The sequence below is a fragment of the Pan troglodytes genome, chromosome 7 (assembly GCF_028858775.2).
Source record: "Pan troglodytes isolate AG18354 chromosome 7, NHGRI_mPanTro3-v2.0_pri, whole genome shotgun sequence".
NCBI lineage: Eukaryota > Metazoa > Chordata > Mammalia > Primates > Hominidae > Pan > Pan troglodytes.
The window spans coordinates 30,686,400-30,710,161 of NC_072405.2; the positions used below are offsets into that span (position 1 = coordinate 30,686,400).

At 46.9% G+C, this 23,762-nt stretch overlaps 1 protein-coding gene across 4 annotated transcripts in view; it reads left to right on the top strand.

Annotated features, from left to right (window-relative positions):
- The first annotated feature begins 9,651 nt into the window (after positions 1-9,651).
- Positions 9,652-23,762, top strand: part of SLC39A14 (solute carrier family 39 member 14) — a 55,268-nt gene continuing 41,157 nt past the window's right edge. Inside the window, exon 1 of one of the 4 annotated variants that reach the window (XM_009454978.5) lies at positions 9,652-9,831. The gene's annotated coding sequence lies outside the window, so the exon portion shown is untranslated. Of the gene's footprint in view, positions 9,832-9,960; positions 10,161-23,762 lie in introns of those variants that run through there. The other 3 variants (XM_054657305.2, XM_009454981.5, XM_531112.8) reach the window with 3 other exon arrangements.

Consider the following 23,762-nt stretch of genomic DNA (forward strand, 5'->3'; position numbering starts at 1 on the left):
TTTGTAGTTGTGTTTGAAATAATATTGTTTATTTATTATTATATTGATGTAACTCTTTTTCTTCAGAGAGCTGCAGCACTTCCTAGAAACACTCATTACTCTGCTTGTAAGTTGCAACTCCAGTGTTAGTAGCCAGGTAATTTCATCATCAGCTGGGTAAGAAGACTTATTGAAAAAAACAGTAGCCACCTCACTTCTCAGACAGATGAGGCACTTTGTGTGTGTGTGTGTGTGTCTGTGTGTGGTTTTTAGCTCTCTTTCTCCCATCAGGCAATTTCTTTTACCCTAAGTGAGAGCCAGAGTGTGTCCACTTGCAAGGGCAGCCTCCGTACCGCTCCACTATTTTAACGCTTGCCCTTTTTTACATATACCTCACGGCGTGTCTGTCACCATTGAAATACCTTCCCTGGGTACAAAAATCCCATTAGAAGGAATAAGATCTAGTGTTCAGTGGCACAGTAGAGCAACTATAGTTAACAAAAATTTATTGTACATTTCAAAATAGAGGAGTGGAATTGGAATGTTCCTAACACAAAGAAATGATAAATGAGCCGGGTGCCGTGGCTCACACCTATAATCCCAGCACTTTGGGAGGCTGAGGTAGGTGGATCATTTGAGCTCAGGACTTCAAGACCAGCTGGGCAACATGGGAAGACCTTGACTCTACAAAATATAAAAATCGGCCAGGCTTGGTGGTGTGTGCCTATAGTCCCAGCTACTCAGGAGACTAAAGCAGGAGGATTGCTTGAACCCAGGAGGCAGAGGTTGCAGTGAGCCGAGATTGTGCCAACTCACTCCAGCCTGGGTGACAGAGCAAGATTCTGTCTTAAAAAAAAAAAAAAAAAAAGATAAATGTTTTAAGTGATAGCCCAGTTACCCTGATTTGATTCTTACACATCATATGCTTGTATCAGAATATCACATGTATACTATAAATATGTACCACTACTATGTATCCAAAAAATTAAAAATAAAATTTTAAGTACCTTCCCAAAGCACCTAGCTGCTCACTTAAGCACTGCATTTCTTTAGAATACTACAGTTTCCCTATTTATTTAGAAACTCTGTGCTTCCTGAACTCATTCTAGAAAGAACCTCATTTCTGTGCAGTAGTCTCTTATTCATGGGGAATACATTTGAATACCCCCAGCAGTTGCCTGAAACCTCAGATAGTACTGAATCCTATACGGTACTATGTTATTTGAATCTGAAACTCAGGATGTCTATTAAGTGACTAATGTGTAGCATCACCGGTGTGGATACTCTGGACAGACATGATTCATGTTCCCGGGGGATGGAGTGGGACAACGTGAAGTTTCATCACACTACTCAGAACAGTTTGCAATTTATAACATGAATTTCTGGAATTTTCCATTTAATAGTTTTGGACTTTGGCTGACCAAGGGCAACTGAAACCTCAGAAAATGAAACCATGGAAAGGAGGGGCTGCTGTACGGTTTGACAGGGTCCTTTTTACTTGGGCAGCATTTTGTTGAATGATGTGAAAAAGGAATTTTCGAAATGACTATATATTTTAAAACCTTAAAATTTGGGCCTGAAATTAATTTCTCTAGAGGTTTGGGATTATTAGAGAAGACCCTGTTTTTTCTTTCTGGCTCTATGGCTAGCTGAGTTACTTAGTAACTTTTCCTGCCTAGAGTTTTCTTTTTTTCAAAAAATGAGGAACATCAAGAGCTTGAGAAGAAAAGCCACAGACTGAAAGAAAATATTTGCAGAATACACATCTGATCAAGGATTGTTATCCAAAATATACAAAGAACTCTTTAAACTTAATAAGGAAACTAGTCAGTTTTTTTAAAAATCGGCAATAGACCTGTACAGACATCGCCAAAGATGCACAGATGGTAAATAAGCGTATGAAAAGATGCTCCACATTATATCTCCTTAGGGAACCACAAATTAAAACAAGGCACCTATTCCATACCTGGTAGAATAGCCAAAATCCACAACACTTAACCACGCCATATGCTGGTGAGGTTGCAGAGCCGCAGGAACTGGTACAGCCACTCGAGAAGAGAGTTCTTAATCAAAGTAAACAGGATTACAAAACCACATACATAGTCTTATCATATGGAGCAGCAGTCATACTCCTTGGTGTTTACCCAAAGGGGATGAAAACTCATGTCCACACAAAAGCCTGCACACGGACATTCATAGCAGCTGTATTCATCGTTTCCAAAACTTGGAAGCATCCAAGATGTGCTTCAGTAGGTGAATGGACAAACTGCACCTGGACAGTGGAATATTATTCAGCACTAAAAGGAAATGAGCTATCAAGTCATGGAAAGACACCGAGGAACTTTATATTACTAAATTGGAAAAAGCCAATCTGGAAAGGCTATATATGACTCCAACGTATAACATTCCGGAAAAGGCAAAACTGTGGAGATAGTAAAAGGATCAGCAGTTTGGTCGGGCGCAGTGGCTCACACCTGCAGTCCCAGCACTTTGGGAGGCCGAGGTGGGTGGATCATGAGGTCAGGAGTTCGAGACCAGCCTGGCCAACATGGTAAAACCCCGTCTCTATTAAAAGTACAAAAATTAGCTGGGTGTGGTGGTGGGCACCTGTAATCCCAGCTACTCGGGAAGCTGAGGCAGGAGAATCGCTTGAGGCAGGAGGCAGAGGTTGTAGTGAGCTGAGATCACGCCATTGCACTCCAGCCTGGGCGACAAGAGAAAAACTCCGTCTCAGAAAAAAAAGGATCAGCAGTTGTGGAGAGAGAGACGAGAGATGAATGGGCAGAAACAAAGGATTTTTAGGGCAGCGGAGCTATTCACTGTGATGCTGTAATGGTGAATACATGTCATTATGAATCTGTCTGATCCCACGGAATGTACACTAAGAGTGAACCCTGATGTAAACTATGGACTCTGGGTGATATGTCAGTGTAGGTTTATCAGCTATAACAAACTTACCAGGAAAGAAAGGAGAGGGGAGTGGGGGAGGGGAGAAGGTTAATATTTGTTACAAGAAGGAAAGGGAAGCTGAGTGGTACTAGCACAGCTCCCAGGATTCTGGTTTCATTCCAGGTAGGGCCAGGACATACACAGCCTGAGCCCCTGCGAAGTGCAGGATTGCTACAGCTGAGTCTCCTGCATGAAGAGAGCTGGAAGCTGGAAGGGGACTAGAGAACCCCTGCCAATCATGCTTGGGCGGCCGCAGGGAAATGTGGTGTTTGACCAGGGAAATGGATAGGGCGAAAAAGACATCCGTGAAAAATCCCCAAGCCTGGGCCACATACAGATAGATGTGTGTAGCCTGAATTTTTGTTACCAGCATGCTGAAGGGCTACAAGCTGAAAAATTAACATAAAGATTGACCCAGACTGGTGAAAGCTCCAGAGCCTTGTGGAAACCAATGCGGTCCATTAGATTGCAGCACAAAGAGGTATAAATAGGACCTATGGAAGAGAAGAGACCAGAGAGAATGAGCAGGTCCAACATGTGTCTGAGAGAAGTTCCTGCAGGTTAAAATAGAAGGAATGGGTGGCACACAATATGGAAGATGCAAAGACTGAGAATTTTCCAGAATGAAAGATATGTGCCAGTGTGGTGGCTTATACCTGTAATCCCAGCACTTTGGGAGGCCAAGTTGGGTGGATCACTTGAGCTCAGGAGTTTTAGACCAGCATGGGCAACATGGTGAAACCCTGTCTCTACAAAAGAAATAAAAAATTAGCCAGGCATGGTGGCACATGCATGTATCCCAGGTATTCAGGAGGCTGAGGTGGGAGGATCACTTGAGGCCAGGAGGTTGGGGATGCAGTGAGCTGTGATCGCACCACTGCACTCCAGCCTGGGTGACAGAATGAGACCTTATCTCAAAAAAAAAAAAAAAAAAGAAAGAAAAAGAATCGTCTAACTGAAGAAACGTACTGGGGTAAAGAAAATATATCTGGCCGGGCGCAGTGGCTCACGCCTGTAATCCCAGCACTTTGGGAGGCCGTGGTGGGCAGATCACCTGAGGTCAGGAGTTCGAGACCAGCCTGACCAACATGGAGAAACCCCGTCTCTACTAAAAATACAAAATTAGCCAGGCGTGGTGGCGCATGCCTGTAATCCCAGCTACTCGGGAGGCTGAGGCAGGAGAATTGCTTGAACCCGGGAGGCGGAGGTTATGGTGAGCCAAGATTGCACCATTGCACTCCAGCCCAGGCAACAAGAGCAAAACTCCATCTCAAAAAAATAAAAGAAAAGCATATCCATTGCTAGATAAACTATAGTGAAACTATAGAACATGAAAGACAGAATCGTGAAAACAAAACAGCCAGATATGATCCAGCAATTCCACTACTGGGTATATACCCAAAGGAATTGAAATCAGTATGCTGGGCGGGGCATGGTGGTTCACACCTGCAATCCCAGCACTTTGGGAGGCCGAGAAGGGTGGATCACTGGAGGCCAGGAGTTCCAAACCAGCCTGGCCAACCTGGTGAAAACCTGTCTCTACTAAAAATACAAAAATTAGCTGGGCGCGGTGTTGCACGCCTGTAATCCCAGCTATTCGGGTGGCTGAGGCATGAGAATCGCTTGAACCCTGGAGGCAGAGGTTGCAATGAGCCGAGATGGTGTCACTGCACTTCAGCCTGGGTGACAGAGCGAGTCTCTGTCTCCAAAAAGAAGAAAGAAATCAGTATGCCAAAGAGATATGTGCACTCACATGTTCATTGCAGCACTGTTCACAATAGCCAAGATATGGAAACAACCTGAGTGCCCATCAACGGATGAATGGATTTTTAAAATGTGGTACATTTACACAATGGATACTATTCAGCTTTAAATCAAAAACAGGACATTCTGTCACTCATGACAACCTGAATGAACTTAGAGAACATTATGTTAAGTGAAATAAGCCAGGCATAGAGAGACAAATACCATATGACCTCACTTGTATGTAGAATCTAAGAAAGTCAAACATAGAAGTAGAGAATAGAAAGGGAGTTGCCAGATACACGGTGGGGGTAGAGGGAGGTTGACAGGGAAAAGGGGAGACATTGGTCAATGGGTATAAAGTTACCGTTAGGAAGAATAAGTTGTAGTGTTCCGTTGCACAGTATGGTGACTATAGTTAATACTGTATATTTTAAAATAGTGAGAAGAATTTTAAATGTTCCCACTACAAAGGAATGATTTTTTTTAAAAAAAGGAATAGCCTGACAAAGACAAGGCAAAAAAGAATATGTATATATTATATACATATATATATATATTTGAGATGATAGATATGCTAATTACCCAGATCTGATCATTTCACAATGTGTACAGGTATCCAGACATCACATTGTACCCCATAAATATGTACAATTACTATTTGTCAATTAAACAAAACCAACCAGAAGTTGAAGAGATTGCTTACAAAGAAAGTTAGTCAAACCACCAGCACACACTTCCTGAACCACAATAGATGCCTTCAGACAAGAGGAATAGAAATTTTAAAATGCAATCGTAGGCCAGGCGCAGTGGCACATGCCTGTAATCCCAGCACTTTGGGAGGCCAAGGTGGGCAGATCACCTGAGGTCAGGAGTTTGAGACCAGCCTGGCCAACATGGTGAAACCCCGTCTCTACTAAAAATACAAAAATTAGCCAGGCGTGGTGGCGTGCACCTGTAATCCCAGCTATTCAGGAGGCTGAGGCAGAAGAATCACTTGAACCCAGGAGGCAGAGGTCGCAGTGAGCCGAGATTGCACCACTGCACTCCAGCCTGGGTAACACAGCGAGACTCCGTCTCAAGAAAAAAAAAAAAGATGCAACTGTAAAGTTAGAATTGTATTCCCAACTAAACACTCATTCACAGGTGAGGGCAAAAATAATATTTTAAAAATAAAGATCAGGACAGAAATTAATGAAGAACAGAAAACCAATAGAGAAAATCAACAAAACAAGTTGGTTCTTTGAAAATATTAGCAAAATGGGCAAACCTTTAACTAGAATGACAGAGAAAAAAGACACAAATTACTAAAATCAGGAATGAAAGAGGGCACATTACTACCAAACTTACAGGGAATAAAGAAAAGATACTGTAAGGGAATACTATGAACAGTTGTTTGCCAAAAAATTAGACAACTTAGCTAAAATGCACAGATTTCTATAGCTTACTAAACAAAGTATTTTTCCCAGTTTTCTTTTTTTGTGTGTCAAAACCATCAGATGACAACAGAAATGAACAATTGAGGCCTCTAAAGCTCTTCTCTTTCAGCTGACAATGTAGGGAGCTAGTACTTGAGTCCTCTGACATGATTTCGGGTTGAATAGAACCTTCACATTCCTTCCAATCCTCTTAAATTTGTTAAGCCATCCCAAAACAGAAAATTCATTTTTTTCCCAATAAAGCACCAGAGAAATCTGGTCACTGACCTCCAGACAGACTGTAAGAAAAGTGCGCCTAAGGCCGGCATGGTGGCTCACGCCTATAATCCCAGCCCTTTGGGAGGCCGAGGTGGGTGGATTGCCTGAGGTCAGGAGTTTGAGACCAGCCTGGTCAACATGGCAAAACCCCCTCTCTACTAAAAATACAAAAATTAGCCAGGCGTGGTGGCGTGCACCTGTAATCACAGCTACTCGGGAGGTTGAAGCAGGAGAATCATTTGAACCCAGGAGGTGGAGGTTGCAGTGAGCCAAGATCATGCCATTGCACTCCAGCCTGGGCAACAAGAGTGAAACTCCATCGCAAAAAAAAAAGAAAAATGAAAAGCTGGCCTTAAGACCTGGGGTGCAGAGGGATTTTACCTCATCTACTTGGTCAAGTTGCTTACCTTGTCACCACAAACCACACAGAGGGCTTTCATCTGGAGTCCCCAGCCCGCTGTCTGCACAATCAGGGCTAGAATCTCATTTCTCTGGCTTATTTCCCAAGGCTGTTCTATTCACCTCAGCTACGGGAAATCTGGCTATGTATCTTTTGGCAGGTAGCTGTGGTGTCTTGTCAGAAGGAAAACAGTAGCAATGAAAATGTCAGATTTTTGTGCTAAGTTCCCTTAAATATTGCCCAACACCAAACTTTTAGTGAGCCAGCCCGTTCATTCATCCAGCAAGTATTTATTGAGACTCTGTTATATGCAAGATGTTACATTAGGAGATACAGGTATATAGGGAAATCTCGTGTAATCAAGGCAGATTAAGGTCTAATAAGGTTGGAGATTAAAGTGAAATAATTTTAAGGGAAAAAATATAAGTACCATAAACCATATAAAGTTTTAATTCTGTGGATCACAACCTAATAATGGTCATGAAGTCAACTTAGTGGGTTTGTTACCACTTTTTTTAAAAAAAATTGAACTATAACAAAATATCATTGCAATGCATATCTTTATGGATATTTTGTGAAATTTTTGTTTGCTGTATTGTTATTTATATTGGAGTTGCAGTGTTAAATGTTTTTAATGTGGGTTACAGTAAAAAAATATGAAAGGGTAGTTCAAACATGCTTCAGAAAAATCCAGAAGCTTGCAGACGAGAGGTGACTTTGGAGAGTTAGAATTTTGACAAGTGAAAATGGGTAATGAGAGGAAAAAGTGGAGAGCAGAGGCCGGTCACAGTGGCTCACGCCTGTAATCTCAGCACTTTGGGAGGCCGAGGTGGGCAGATCATTTGAGCTTGGAGTTGGAGATCAGCCTGGCCTACATGGTGAAACCTTGTCTCTAATAAAAATACAAATACTAGCCAGGCAGGGTGGCGGGCTCCTGTAATCCCAGCTACTTAGGAGGCTGTGGCAGGAGAACCACTTGAACCTGGGAGGGGGAGGTTACAGTGAACCGAGATTGCACTACTGCACTCCAGCCTGGGCTACAGAGACTCTGTGTCAAAAAAAAAAAAAAAAAAAAGTGGAGAGCAGAGAGAAGTGGGCCTCCAAGCCTGGCACCAGGAATGAGAAACTGAGAACTACCCAGCAACAAGGAAGGATTTAAGAGATGCCTAAAGAATTTTGTGTGTGGGTAGATACGGAGAGTTAAGACCTTTTGTTAATAATTAATTGTATTCCCTAATGGATTACTGATAGCTTATCAGCTCTGCTTGCCTATGTGGACTTTGACAGCTCCACCTTTAGTGTGGTTGAAAACAAGTGAGAACGCCATGATAGGCCCGGTGGTGGGGTGTCTGGTCCTGCCCCCTCTCTGCCGAGCAATCTCCTTGAAGGGTGCCTAGTTCTCCTGTGGACAGTATTGACAACTTGCCTGGAAAAGCCATGGGATTGCTCTCCAGCTTTGGTTTTAAGAGATTTAACACTCCATTAGGATATGTGTTTACGGGCTTCATACCCTTCAGAGCTCTCTGTGTGTTGGAAGCATACTTATTTCACTTTATCTCTGGGTGGGCTTCTCACTCCTTTTCCAGTGCTTCAACAAAAGGTGTGGCGGGGACTGGCCCCTTTCTGACAGCCCACTGCAGTGGGATGAGAGTCCCAAACGGATGACATAATGTCTGGAAAGCACCGAGTTTAACCAAGAGAGAAATAGGGTTATTACAAAGATGAAGGGGCTCTGAGGGAAATTCTGCAAGAGATATCATTACTTTGAAATCACTTGGAAAATAAATGAGAGGAATATCACCCTGCCCCCATACCCACTGCAGCACTGTAATTACGGGGTGAGGATAATTGAATTTTAGAAACGCCCCGGGGCCCAGCTACACTCTTCAAAAGTAATATGAAGAATCTGACCCCCTCTGGCCTGGCGAAGAGCAAGCTGCTGAGTTCTTGCTACCGGCTCCAGCGACTGTCTGCTTTCCTTTTCTCCTTAGCGCCGCCATCACGGGGGTCCTCCCCGCAAGACCTGCAGAGAGTGGGATGTTGCCCCTTCCCTGCGCAAATTTAGAGACAGCTAGTGCCGTCTAGGGACCAGTCACTGTGCTAGGATCAGCTCAAGTACTAAGCCGCGACAGTTGGGCTAGAAAGCCCTTCCTCCGAGCCCCCCAAGGCCCAGGTGGCAGCGGGTTCAGCTCATAGAGGAAATTGTCCTGATGTCCTGCAGAACAGAACAATGGGAGTCGAAAGGGTGGTTTATTTTCTCAAGAAATCTATTACATTTCCCAGGCCCGATATACATCTCAATGGGACTGTCCCACAGAGGAAGAGTCTCCTCGGACCTTCTTCACCCCCAAATTAACATTTCTCCCAACTTTGGGTTAGTAGGGTTCTTTAGGCGTCTGATCATTGTGGGAAGCGGTGCGGCATCAAGTCTGAAAAGTGAAGATAATATGGTTTATTTGGAACTCGACCAGGAAATTTTGGTTCTTTTGGCTGGTGGAAATATGCAGAAGAAACACCATCTAAGGGAGCGTCCCCTTCTGAAGTACCTTTCCGAACTGGGGAGGGAAGAGAAAAGCTTTTTGGATGAACCAGAAGTGGTAAAATCACATTTAAATAGAGTGGGTAGGACTCTCCTCCAGGGGGTGTGGGGTGGAGGCTAGGCGGTGAGAGCTTCCCGCGCCCAGGGAGCAGGTCTTCACGGGAGGTTTCCGGAGGCAGGAGGAGCCTGCGGGTCCTCGGGAGTCACGGCCGGATGAAGGATGGGAGCGGGCGCCGACCACAGCCAGGGCCGCGAGGCGCAGGAGGGCGCAGGCTGGCCAGGTCCCCAGCCTGCCCGCCCCACGTGGCAGCCCCAGGACGAGCGGGGCGGGCCGGGGGCGGGTCCGGCCGCTGACGCGCCGGGTATATAGCCGGGCATGCGCGCGGTGCCGGGGCCCGGACGCAGTGAGGGGGGTCGGCGCGCGTGTCTACGCGGACGCACCGGCTAAGCTGCTTCTGCCGCCGCCGGTCGCCTGGGACCTTGCGGTGAGGCTGCGCGGGGCCGAGGCCGCCTCCGAGCGCCAGGTGAGGGCGGGGACGCCAAGGGCCGCGGGATGGGCAGCGGCGGAGGAGCCGCGCACCCCAGGCTGGGGCAGTGGGTGGGGGCGGGGACAGCCCTGCGCCGAGGACCGGGCGCCGCTCCCGGGCACCGGCACACGCCCGGACGGGTGGGTGGAGGCCGCACCTGGCGGTGGTGCCGCGCTGGCGAGGGGAGAGGTCAAGGCGCGGCCTGTCCGCCTGGAGGGTGCGGGATGCTAGAGCCGCAGAAGGGTGCCCAGAGCGTGGGTCGCCGCGCCGAAGGCTGAGCCAGGCTCCCGGAGCCCCCGCGCGGACACGGACGCAGAACGCAGACAGTAGGTGGCCAGTCCGAGGGGCGGCTCTATGGGGCTCTGGGGTCTGGACTTTGCTTTTCAGGAGCTGCGTCCCCGGGTCCCTGCCGGTCCATCTCCCCTCTGAAGGTACATGTACCCAATCTTCCGGCTGAGCGAATCTCCAACCTGGCTTGCCCACGAGGATGGCTTTCTGGCTATTTTTGGTCCTTAATGACCAAGTTAGGTGGTCGGGTTCAGGCTGCCCCCTCTTGGTGGGTGAGGGCAGTGGGACAAAGTCGCCATCCGAGCAGTTTCATCATCTGATCCTGAGGTCCAGTTGAGCCGGGAATATTTCGTCTGCTCTGGACTAGGGGTTCACTTTTGAGGATCTGGTGCTTGCCAGGGCCTGGGTTCCAGAGACAGGCTTCTCTAAACAGTTAAAGGGCTCGGCTGTACAGGAGGACTCCGGACACAATTGGGGAGTGGCTAAGTGCTCTCTTGTGGCCCGAATGGAAGCGTGGGGTTAGGAGCAGCTTTGACCTGATCCTTCTTCCTGGAGCAAGCCTGGTTTGGGTTTATGTCTTTAGTGGCTTTCCCCTAGGAGCCCCAGACCATTGGGACGGCTGTGCTCCTGCCGAGGAGTGGCCTGGGAGTTAGCCCTGGCCTCTGTCCCTGCTCTGCTCTTAACTGGCCCTGTGACCTTGGGAGGGTCAGGTCAGTACCACGGTCAGACTAGATCTCCTTAACCACAGCATATACAATTCCGTAATCCTTACCTCTTTTATTTTATTTTATTTTTTTGAGACGGAGTCTCGCTCTGTTGCCCATGCAAGAGTGCAGTGGCGCGATCTTGGCTCACTGCAACCTCTGCCTCCCGGGTTCAAGCGACTCTCCTGCCTCAGCCTCCCGAGTAGCTGGGACTACAGGCGCGTGCCACCATGCCCGGCTAATTTTTTGTATTTTTAGTAGAGACGGGGTTTCACCGTGTTAGCCAGGATGGTCTCGATCTCCTGACCTCGTGATCTGCCCGCCTCAGCCTTCCAGAGTGCTGGGATTACAGGCGTGAGCCACCGTGCCTGGCCTATCCTTACCTCTTAAAACCTAAGTCCTAAATATGGACGAGAACTTGTCCATATACATCCTTGGATGCATATCCCCCGGGATGCAGCTCCTGAAAAGCGAAGTCCAGACCCCGGGGCCCCATGGAGCCACCCCAAGGATATACATCCTTGGTAAAGCAAGAGAAGGGATGTCCAGAATCATAACTTAGCAGCTGGAATTAAAAGCCACATGTTCCTTTTCCTGGTGGAGGCTCAGAGAGGTGAGTTTCCCATTACCTGTGTGGTAGCCAGGAGATAGGCTAGTGGTCCTCTTGCTGGGGTTGGTTTGCAGGTAAGACTAGAGGGCACCAGACAGTGGAAGGGGGTCCTCTGGATACTGTCTCTTCCCAAAGGGCCAGGCCAAAAGCAGGTTCTTGCTTAATTTATCATTTGTTACTCATCTGGCCTCTGGGGCCTTGAGGGAGGGCAGTGCTGAGCGGGAGATTCAATCCAGGTGTTGACTGACAGCTGGCCAGCCAGTGCAGAGGCTAGAGGAATTCACTGACCTGAGGACTTGGGGGCTGGAGCAGCTGCATCATTGGCCTTGTATTTTAGGCCAGAGTAAGAATTTGGGGCTCTGGGACTCTTAGCCTGTGGATGTACATTGTCTGGTCTGTGCTGGGCTCTGCAGTGGCCACCATGGCGGGTGCACGCAGAAGGCCTGGCCCCCACCCTTCCAGTGCAGACTCTTGGGGAGAAACAGCATCCACAGATGAAGAACAAGATAGCAACACAAGAGAAGCCTCCGTACTGTGCACAGTTCAGTTCAGAGAGCGGGCATCCTTGAAAGACGGGAATAATTCTGGCCTTTTGAGATAGGTGGGTCTCTGTTCAATTCCTGGCCCCGTCACTCTCCAGCAGTGAGAAATTTCTTAACTTCTGTTCTCACCAGCTTGCAGGATGTCGTGATTTTGTCTGGAACATAGTAGAGGGCTGCTTGTCATCATTCTCATCGTCATAATTTTTGTGGGGTGGAGTGGGTTATTTAGGGGTCCCAGAGGCTGATAGTTGGGTTGGGTTGTAGGAATGGTGTGAGCCCAGGCATAGGGTTGATTCATCTCTTCCTTGGCAACATGGATGCAATTTCCCTGCCCTTCTGGGAAGGCCGCTTTTCTGTGGCCTGCCAGGGATTGTCCCACAGATCAATTGGGCAATCTTAGGGAAAACAAACTTTTTTCTACCTTTGGTTCTGGGAGCTGCTCTGATTTCTTCAGAGAAGAAATGCTCCTTCTCTGGGCTGATGGTAGCCAGGAAGGAGTAACAATGCCTGTGTGTGCCTGGGTGGTGTGTGTGTGCTTGTGTGTGTGTGTGCACATCTGTGCACATGTGCGTGTGTGTAGGGTATATATCACTCACAGGACTGGTTCTGTTTTTAAACCCTGCTTACCTTCTTCCTCCTTCCTTACCTGCTCACACCCTGCACTATTCCAAGAGGAAACTCAATCCCTGTCCAACATTTGCAGAATCATGGGGTTTACACAGTAGTGTTGTGAATAGATTGTGCGTGCCTGGGAACCAGGACCTCCCTCTCCCCACTATGTCAGGATAATAGCCTGCCTGCACCTGACCTGGCCAAGGTAATGCTGCACCATGTTGTTGAGCCCCAGAACCATGGAATGTTGAGCAGGGGACTTTGGTGATCTTGGAGTCCAGCACCTTTATTTTACAGTGAAAGAAACTGGATCCAGGGAGGTGAATTGGTATTCCCGAGTCACATGGTTGCCAGTGGCCAAGAGACTTGATGGAGAAGACCAAAGAAGGGTTCTATTTTTGATCCTAAATGTAATTATGAAATTGCTGACACCTCCAGTCTTTGCTTGGAAACTAGAAGAGGAAGGGGCCATTTGTCCCTGTGCTTATTGAGGGAGGGGGTGTTAGTTTCTTCTGGAGGAGTCTCTTACTCTTTCCAGACTCCCTGGAGACATGGGAGGCTGGGGAGTGAGCAGGGAAGGGGCCTGCTGCTCAGCCCAGCCGGGACTCACCGGGTGTCTGCAGTGGGGCTTCTCTGACCTCCAGGCTGGTGGGCTGGTGGAATGCCAGGAGATAAGGAGTCCAGAGTCCGCCCCATCGACTGTCGCCAGCCAGGGCTTCATGCCCACCTAGGGGACAGGAGGGCAGGCCCTAGAACACAGGGTCACGAAGCCCCACTATCTTGTTCCCCCCTCCCCCCACTACCGTGGGCATTAAACCTCTCAGGGGGCCCCTGGTTGGGCCTGGCAGAGGCAGAGACGCAGAGGCTGGGCCCTCTGACCTGCACAAGGAAAAGAGGCCGGGAAAGCCACAGAATTGGCCTGCCCAAGGGAGCCCAGAGTGCCCAGCCATGGGAAACCGAATTCTCCGCCTTGGCAACTGGAGATCGGACTGTTGTTAGAACTCCTAACCTCCCTCCAAGGGCAGGCCCCAGAGAATCTTGGGGCTTGGTGGAATGAGAAGGTGAATGCCCTACATTTATTACCGCCGAGTTCCTAATGGCCCTCTTAGGCAGTGCATTCAGTATTAGTAGTTAATAAAAAAAATCAGATAAAGGTTGGATATCTAAAAAAAAAATACATGTCTTAAATAATTTTTATTTATTTATTTTCGAGACAGAGTCTCAGTCTGTCGCCCAGGCTGGAGTGCAGTGGTGCGATCTCGGCTCACTGCAACCTCTGCCTCCTGGGTTCAAGCAATTCTCTGCCCCAGCCTCCCAAGTAGCTGTGATCACAGGTGCCTGCCATCACGCTTGGCTAATTTTTGTATTTTTAGTAGAGATGGGGTTTCACCATGTTGGCCAGGCTGGTTTTGAACTCCTGACCTCGTGATCTACCCACATCGGCCTCCCAAAGTGCTGGGATTACAGGCGTGAGCCACTGTGCCCAGCCAAATCATATCTTTTATCTTTTTTTTTTTTTTTTTTTTTGATACGGAGCCTTGCTCTGTGGCCCAGGCTGGAGTGCAGTGGCACGATCTCGGCTCACTGCAAACTCCACCTCCCGGGTTCAAGCCATTCTCCTGCCTCAGCTTCCCGAGTAGCTAGGATTATAGGCGCCCGCCACCACGCCTGGCTAATTTTTGTATTTTTAGTAGAGACGAGGTTTCACCATGTTGGCCAGGCTGGTCTTCAACTCCTGACTTTGTGATCCGCCCGCCTCAGCCTCCCAAAGTGCTGGGATTACAGGTGTGAGCCACTTGCACTCGGTCCCTTTATTTTATCTTTAAAACATGTATGTATTTTTTTTCACCAAAACTTTGATTTAGGGCCAAGCCCTTTCCTTTGAGTCTTTAGATCCCTTATTTAGACTACTTAGAAATTGTTTGTATATAAAAATCATACTTAAATGTATTACCTGTAATTTCTCATTTCCTTCATTTTATTAAATTTTTTTTTCCTACTAGGCTCCGTATTCACATAGTTGAAAAATCAAGACGGTAAAAAACAGCAAAACCTTGTCTTCCCCCAGCTTTTCAATAAATGCTCCAAGGTAGCATTTTAAACATCATTCAGCACCTTGCTTTTTTCACCTAGCAACTATATTAAGATCTTTTCCATATCAGCACATAGAATGCTTTTAGCATTCTCTGTCATAGCTGTGTAGTATTCCATAGTATGGAAGTATCATCTTTTTTTAACCAACACACATATCACCCTGTCTGCGCTTATGTTTGCAGAATATATCTGTGAAGTGGAATCACTGGGTAAAAGGTTAAATCTGTTAATTAGCTTTCACTAAATAAAAAAATGAAGCGAAGACAAGAGATATTTGCAAAACAGCCATGTTCGGAATCCAGTTACTGCTTTTATGTACATACCTAGTTTAATTTCAGCTTTTTATTATTTTTCCATTTGCAACAAATCTTTCTAGATGAGTAATTCTCAAACTTTTTGATGCTAGGACCCCTTGCATTGTCTTTTGTATATGTGGCTATCTGTATTGATAGTATATTAAAAATTAAAACTAAGTAAAGAAAAATTTTTCTTGAGACATGGTCTCACTACGTTACCCAAGCTAGTCTTAAACTCTGGCTTCAAGCGATCCTTCTGCCTCAGCCTCAAGACTGAGAAATTTTAAAATAGTTATTTATTCATTTAAAAAGCAAAAATAAGGCGATTACACGTTAACATTAAAAAAAAAATGTTTTGAACGGGCGCAGTGACTCACACCTGTAATCCCAGCATGTTGGGAGGCCGAGGCGGGCAGATCACAAGGTCAAGAGATCCCGACCATCCTGGCCCACATGGTGAAACCTCGTCTCTACTAAAAATACAAAAAATGAGCTGGGTGTGGTGGTGCACGCCTGTAGTCCCAGCTACTCTGGAGGCTGAGGCAGGAGAATCGCTTGAACCTGGGAAGCAGAGGTTGCAGTGAGCCAAGATTACGCCACTGCACTCCAGCCTGGTGACAGAGCGAGACTCCGTCTCAAAAAAAAAAAAAAGTTTCATGAAAAATAACTATATTTTCCAAAATAAAGTAGTCAAAAGAATGGCCTTGTTAGCATATTTTTAGAAATTTCAGGATTTTAAAATAATTATTTATTGGATGATAATGAGATAACAGGTTATAATAGGTGTAACTTAAATTTGCTGTTAAGAAGTCAGTTAAAAGTTCTGAGAACAAATTGAGCTAATCTCTGAGACCACCTATATATTATATTATACCCTAAACTTCTACCTTAGAAATTTCTCAAAAACTCAAGATGACACAGGTACGTGTCACATTTCATGTAGCTTCTGAAAAGTGAGAGTGAAAAGCTTTTAATTTTTGTATATTAGAATAAAAATAGTCTTTTACTTCAGGGACCCCAGGTGTCATATAAGACAGTAATTTCAGAATTACTGTTCGAGATCACTTAGCTTAAATTTCTCAGAAATCAGACATTTTTCTTTGCATTTATTCTTCAGGGTTTTTTGTTTTTGTTTTTGTTTTCTCGTTTTTTTTTTTTCCAAGGCAGAGTCTCTCTCTGTCACCCAGGCGGGAGTGCAGTAGCGCAATCTCACCGCAACCTATACCTCCCAGGTTCAAGTGATTCTTCTGCCTCAGCCTCTCAAGTAGCTGGGATGCAGACACGCGCCACCGCGCCCAGCTAATTTTTTGTATTTTTAGTGGACATGGGGTTTCGCCATGGTGGCCAGGCTGGTCTCGAACTCGAGCTCAAGTGGTCCACCGGTCTTGGCCTCCCGAAGTGCTGGGATTGAAGTGCTCGGACTAAAGGCGTGAGCCACCGTGCCCAGCCCTCAGTTGTTATTTAAATAAATCATAATCATTTAAATAAATAGAACCTGCATAAAGAGGTTTGGGAATAGGCACGGCTGTTGGCATGGGAACCCTCAATGGTGACAGCAGGTGGTGGGGTTGGGGGGAGGTTGGCCACCTGGTGAGGGGCCTGTTGGCTGCAGGGAGGGACTGGAGACCTGGGGTCCTTGAGCAGTCCAGTGGCGCTCAGCTAAGAGAGCTGCTGAGTACCATCTCCATTCCCGAGATGCTTGTGAAATGTGTGAGGAGCTGTGCATGTGTGGAAAGTCAGATGCAGGATGGCCTTCCTGAAGCTGCAGTAAGTGGAACAGAGGAGAGGTACTTGGTGAGGCCAGAGGAGGGAGTGGCAGGAGGTGACAGAGAAGGCTTCTTGGGGAGGGACTGAGCCACATCTTGAAAGCTAGGAAGCGGGAGAGAGAGCAAGGTCCTGGTAAGGAGAGCCGTGTGAATGCTGGTGGGATGGTACACGTGGCCCAGAGTGGCTGATGAGAGGGAGCAGCAAGTGAGGTGGCTGGAAATGTACGTTGGGTCTAGGAGTCTTGAATGGCTCGGGTGTCTAAGGTACGAGTGTTCTCTTGGAACTCAGAGGTGTTTCCATATCAGAGACTTGCCAGCAGCCCTCTGTTTTGGGGTGCAGCCTGCCAGCCTGCTCTTTTTTTTTTTTTTTTTTTTTTTGAGACAGGGTCTCACTCTGTTGCCCAGGCTAGAGTGCAGTGGGTATGATCTCAGCTCACTGAAACCTCCCCTCCTGAGCTCAAGCGATTCTCCCATCACAGCCTCCCAGGTAGCTGGGACTCCGGGTGCACACCACCACACCTAGCTAATTTTTGTGTTTTTAGTAGAGATGGGGTTCCACCATGTTGGCCAGGCTGGTCTCAAACTCCTGACCTCAAGTGATCCACCCGCCTTGGCCTCCCAGAGTGCTGGGATTACAGGCGTGAGCCACTGCGCCTGGCCAGCCTGCTCTTATCTGGAGCAACTCCATGGGCCCACGTCCATGTCCTCTGTACAAGTCCACTTCCTCCAGCCTCCTGCCACCTTCCTTAGCCCTCAGAAGCATCTAGCAGCCTCCTTTCCAGTCTGAACACAGCCCTTAGAAGTCTCTCCCAGAAACTGTAATAGATGTGATTAACTATACACAGAATTCCCCCAAACAATTGTTTGGTATTTTTGTCGACTTTATTTCCTTCTGATTATTAAAAGTAATGCATGCATATTGTAAAGTGCAAAAAAGTACTTGGGGGAAAATCGATAATCCTGCTGCAGTCTCTCTTTACATATTGGCATATTTCCTTACAGTTGTTTTTTTTCGGGGGGAGGGGATACAATTGGCTATCTACACCCATCTTACCTCGACATCAAAATTTCTCCCTAAGCATTTATTCTGCCTTATGGCTGTATCTTCTTTTTTTTTTTTTTTTTTTTTTTTTTGAGACGGAGTCTCACTCTGTTGCCCAGGCTGGAGTGCAGTGGCACAATCTCGGCTCACTGCAACCTCCGCCTCCCAGGTTCAAGCAATTCTCCTGCCTCAGCGCCCCCTAATAATAGCTGGGATTACAGGCATGCACCACCATGCCCGGCTAATTTTTGTGTTTTTAGTAGAGGTGGGATTTCGCCATGTTGGCCAGACTGGTCTCAAACTCGACCTCAGGTGATCTACCCGCCTTGGCTTACCAAAGTGCTGGGATTACAGGCATGAGCCACTGCACCCAGCCATGGCTGTATCTTAGTTTGCTTAACCATTTCCTTTTATTTTAAACTTTTCTTTTGAACTAATTTTAGATGTACAGAAGAGTTGCAAAAATATAGCAGAATTCCTTTATATTCCTCACCCCAGAGTATAATTATATAATCAGGAGCAGGAAATCAACATTGGCATAACACTGTTAATTAAACTGCAGGCCTTATTTAAATGTCACCAATATTTTCATTAATGTCCATTTGCTGTTTCCAGGATCTGATATGGGATCCCACACTGTTTAGTTATTTCTCCTTAGTCTGCTGCAATCTGTGGCAGTCTCTCCCTCTTTTCTTGCTAGAATGTTGGAACGCAAAGTGATGTTGCATCCTTTAGAGGTATTCATCATGTCACAGTTTTTTGTTGTTGTTGTTAATTTTGAGACAGGGTCTCACTCAGTGCCCAGGCTGGAGGGCAGTGGTGTGATCTCGGCTCTCTGCAGCCTCCACCTCCCAGTTTCAAGCAATTCTCCTGCCTCAGCCTCCCAAGTAGCTGGGATTACAGGCATGAGCCACCACACCTAATTTTTTTTTTTTTTTTTTTTTTTTGTATTTTCAGTAGAGACAGGGTTTCACCATGTTGTCCAGGCTAGTCTTGAACTTCTGAGCTCAAGTGATCCACCCACCTCAGCCTCCCAAAGTGTTGGGATTATAGGCGTGAGCCACTGCACTCGGCCATGTTGGAGTATTTTTTTACTGGTGACATTTATCTAGATTGGTTGGTGTCTGCTTGATTTCCACACTGAAAAAAGGTGGGTTTTTTTGTTGTTGTTGTTTTACAAAAACTGAGTGGGGCCAGGCACGGTGGCTCACACCTATAATCCTAGCATTTTGGGAGGCCGAGGCAGGCAAAGGCTGACGTCGGGAGTTCAAGACCAGCCTAGCCAACATGGTGAAACCCCATCTCCACTAAAAATACAAAAATTAGCCAGGCATGGTGACATGCACCTGTAATTGCAGCTACTCGGGAGGCTGAGACAGGAGAATCGCTTGAACCTGGGAGGTGGAGGCTGCAGTGAGCTGAGATGGAGCCACTGCACTCCAGCCTGGGCGACAGAGTGAGACAATGTCTGGGAAAAAAAAAAAAAATACTGAATGGATAAACTGAAAAAGTTATCTTTCTTTCCCTTTGTAGTTTCAGGAGATACTTTGAGACTACGCAAATCCTGTTTCTCCTTGTACTTTCATCCCCTAATTTTAGCATCCATCTGTAGACCCTGCTTGCCACAATGATGACTGTGATGTTTGCCTAATGATTCTCTATTTCCCTCTTGTACATTTATTTATTGGAATTCTTTGTAAGCAAGAGCTGGCCCTGCTTCCCCATTTATTTATGCATTTGGTTATTCATAATCAGATTTTGTTCTATGGGTTAAAGTTGAATAATATTTTTTGAGGCTCAAATTGTTCTAGCTTTGACCATTTTGGGAGCTCCTTCCGGTTGTCTCCTGTGTTCTTCTGGTAAGCCCCTGCCCTTTTTTTTTTTTTTTTTTTTTTAAGTGTTTCCTTAATTTCCTTTACTACAAAATATTCCAGGCTCATCTTGTAACTTCGCTGCCCCAGCCCTAGAGTCAGGCACTTCTCCACGGAGTCCTGCTTTCCTTTATTGGAGAATGCTGTTTAGAAACCAAGGTCTGGTTGCTAGGTATGTTCATTGCTACAGCAGTTATCATTGCTTCTGGGTCCTCTCAGCAGACAAAGCTAGGAAACAGATAATTCAGCACCTCTCTGTATATACGTGTGCTGAAGAATGTGAGTTTGTACTGATAACTCTTATTCTGATCTAACCTCACAAAGTTCGTTTTATTTTAGTCTCTCCCTTTTCATGATGACTTCTTTCTCCAACAGTGAAAAACCCTCTCAGTCATTTTCTTAGTTGGGGTGGAGGTTATTTTCCACTGGTTTTGCTCCCATTATCGTGGCCCTGATTAACACACATTTCCACATGTGGACTATAGATTATTTGACTCAACTCGCCTTTGAGATGATAACATCTGGAGGCAGAGGCAAGTGTTTCTGATTTTACATACTCTGTGATTCTGCACCCAGAGCTGCACTAGGATGTACTGAATGCTTGATCAGCATCTTACCTGCTGAATACCCCATTTGGATCTGTGCCTGCTCGGCTACGCTCTCCCTCTCTGCAGTTCACGACTCTTCTGCCAATTGTAGTTGTCTTAAACGGTACTCCTTTCCCGTTCCTAGCTTTAGAATTCTTTGTGAGATGAGAACTGTAGCCTAATGTTAGAAGCTCTAAAGCCTGCCCGGTCCAAGATCAGAAACCACTACCACTCATTTCCATACCACCCGCTCTTGGTAGGCATGTGTCAGTAGAATGGATTAATTGGAAGTAAACTGGAATAGGACAGAGTGCAGAGACGCATACTGCCTGGCCCTGCCACCTGTGACCAGAACTTGTCACTTCACTGCTCTGGGGAGTGGAGGTCTATCAGAGCAGGCAGGTGTGTTAGTATGACACACTTAGTGGCTTGAAACAACACACGTTTATCATTTCACAATTCTGTAGGCCAGAAGGCTGAGCATTGCATTACTGGCTTCATTGCTGGGGGTCCTAGAAGACTAAACTTAGGGTGTCAGCTGGGTTTTCAGGGCCTCTGCCAGGCTCAGATTGTTGTGGAAAATTCAGCTCCTTGTGGCTATAGGACTGAGGTCCCCTGCCCCCTCACCCCTATTTTCCATTGCTGGCTGCCAGGCAGGGGCCACTCTCAGTTCCTAGAGGCCCCCATATTTCCTTTCCATGTGGTCTCCTCCATCCCCTGTGACACAGCCTCTCTCCCACATTGAGTCCTGCTTATGCTTCAGCTCTTTTTGCCAAGAGGAGCCATCCTTGTAAGGGCTCACCAGCTTCGTTCTGGCCCACTCAAGTTAATTTCCCTTCTCAGGTCAACTGATGTGGTCGGCAAATACCTGCAGGCTCACTTTTGCCACATAATGTGCCATGATCCCAGGAGTGACGTCTCATATTCATGGGTCCCGCCCATACACAGCAGTGAGGGTCACTGGAGTCACTCTTAGTGTTCTGCCAGCTGCAGCTGAACATGATCAGGTCTTAATTCTGGCACCAAAGTATTTACCCGTGGATCTGTGTCCCATGGTTCCCCTGACAAGATACCAGAAACTTGGTGGCTTAAAAACGACAGAAATGTATTCTTATAGGTCTGGAGGCCAGCAGTGTGAAATGTAGGTGTCACCAGGACCATACTCCTTCTGACAGCTCTAGGGGAGAATGCTTCCTTCTTTTCCCAGCTTTTGGTGGCTCCTGGCATTCCTTGGCTTCTGGCTGCACCACTCCCATCTCTGCCTCTATCTTCACGTGGCCTTCCCCTGTTGGTGTGTGTCTGCATGTCCAAATCTCCCTCTCCTTTCTCTTATAAAGACATAGGTCATTGGATTTAGGGCCCATCGTAAATCCAGGACAATTTCATCTTGACATCCTTAACTGATTTTATCTGCAAAGTCTCTATTTCCAAATAAAGTCACTTTCTGAGATTTCAGGTGGACAGTTATTTGCGGGGATAGTATTCACCCCACTAGATTCAGGGTTGTGGGAAGTGTTGCTTACTAAACTCTGGTTCACGGAGCTGCCAAAGAAAAGAGATTTATTTTTAAACCTAGGAGAGAAGGCAAGCTTGGCTGCTGTGGAGGCTGGGGCCCATCCTCAGACCATCTGCTCCCCTCATGGTGACACAGATCTGAAAACCAGGTGGGTCGAAGGCTGGCCTAGAGGCCCTGTGTCCTTAAGATCCAGACACTTTACAGTACAGTCAGCTCGCAGTCTCTGTCTCTGTGGATTCAATCAACCACGGATGGAAAATATTTGAGAAAAGAAACAAAACTGGCCGGGCGTAATGGCTTACCCCTGTAATCCCAGCACTTTAGGAGGCCGAGGCGGGTGGATCACGAGGTCAAGAGATCGAGACCATCCCGGCCAACATGGTGAAACCCCGTCTGTACTAAAAATACAAAAATTAGCTGGGGGTGGTGGGGTGCGCCTGTAATCCCAGCTACTCAGGAGGCCGAGGCAGGAGAATTGCTTGAACCCGGGAGGCAGAGGTTGCAGTGAGCCAAGGTTGTGCCACTGCACTCCAGCCTGGCGACAGAGCGAGACTCCATCTCAAAAAAAAAAGAAAAGAAAACACTAACAATATAATGGTTAAAAAGAATACAAATAAAAAAACACAGTATAAAAATTATTACATACCATTTACATTGTATTCAATACTATAAGTAACCTAGAGATGGTTTAAAGTCTATAGGGAGGAAGTGCGTAGGTTATATGCAAATACTATGCTATTTTATATCAGGGACTTGAGCAATTGTAGATTTTGGTATCCTGGAGGCGGAGAGGGTGTCTTGGAACCAATCCCCTGCTGATGCCAAGGGATGACTGTACCAGCAACTTGCCTCTGTACAGAGAGCTCTGGTTGAGTGTGACACTGTCCTGTAGGATGGGCAGGGGACAGATTGTGGCAAAGAGGGAAAACTGAGGTCAGAGAGCTTAAGTAATTGCAGAGTGTCGTACTTAGAAGGGACAGCAGTGTTTGGTCCAGCAGTCTTGAAGTGTCAGGCCAGTTCCTGGGGCTAGAAAGAGGCTGATCCATCAGCACCTCTCTAGCCCGAGGTGGCCTGGACCTCACCCAGAAAGTTCTGATTCAGGACCGAGATGAGGCCTCAGTGGTGCCACTGGGTTAGGGACCCACGCACAGATGCAGTCGAAGACTGGAATCTGTTTAATATCTCCAAGTGAAGATCCTCAAAAAGGGAGCAAAAAGCACCATCCCTCCCTGCAGCACCCTACCCCCCACCCAACTTATCAGTAAGCCTTTCCATTCCTGTTTTTTTTTTTTAACCCCCAGAGATGGGGTCTCACTCTGTCACCCAGGCTGGAGTGCAGTGGCTCCATAATGGCCCACTACTGATTTGACCTCCCGGGCTCAAGTGATCCTTCCACTTCAGCCTTCCAAGTAGCTGGGACTGCAGGCATGTACCACCATGCCCAGCTAATTATTGTATTTTTAGTAGAGACAGGGTTTTGCCATGTTGCGCACGCTAGTCTCAAACTCCTGGGCTCACACAATCCACCCCCTTGGCCTCCCAAAGTGCTGGAATTACGGGAGTGAGCCACCATGCCCGGCCTCTGAATTTTTTTTTTTTATACAGAGTCTTGCTCTGTCGCCCAGGCTAGAGTGCAGTGGCGCAATCTCGGCTCACCACAACTTCCGTCTCCTGGGTTCAAGCGATTCTCCTGCCTCAGCCTGCAAAGTAGCTGGGACTACAGGCGAGTGCCACCACGCCTGGCTAATTTTTGTATTTTTAGTAGAGACGGGGTTTCACCATGCTGGCCAGGCTGGTTTCGAACTCCTAACCTCGTGATCCGCCCGCCTCGGCCTCCCAGCTTGCTGGGATTACAGGCATAAGCCACCGCGCCCAGCCCTACACTTTTTTTTTCTCCCCGAGACAGAGTCTCGCTCTGTCACCCAGACTGGAGTGCAGTGGGGCTGGGCTCACGGCAAGCTCCGCCTCTCGGGTTCACGCCATTCTCCTGCCTCAGCCTC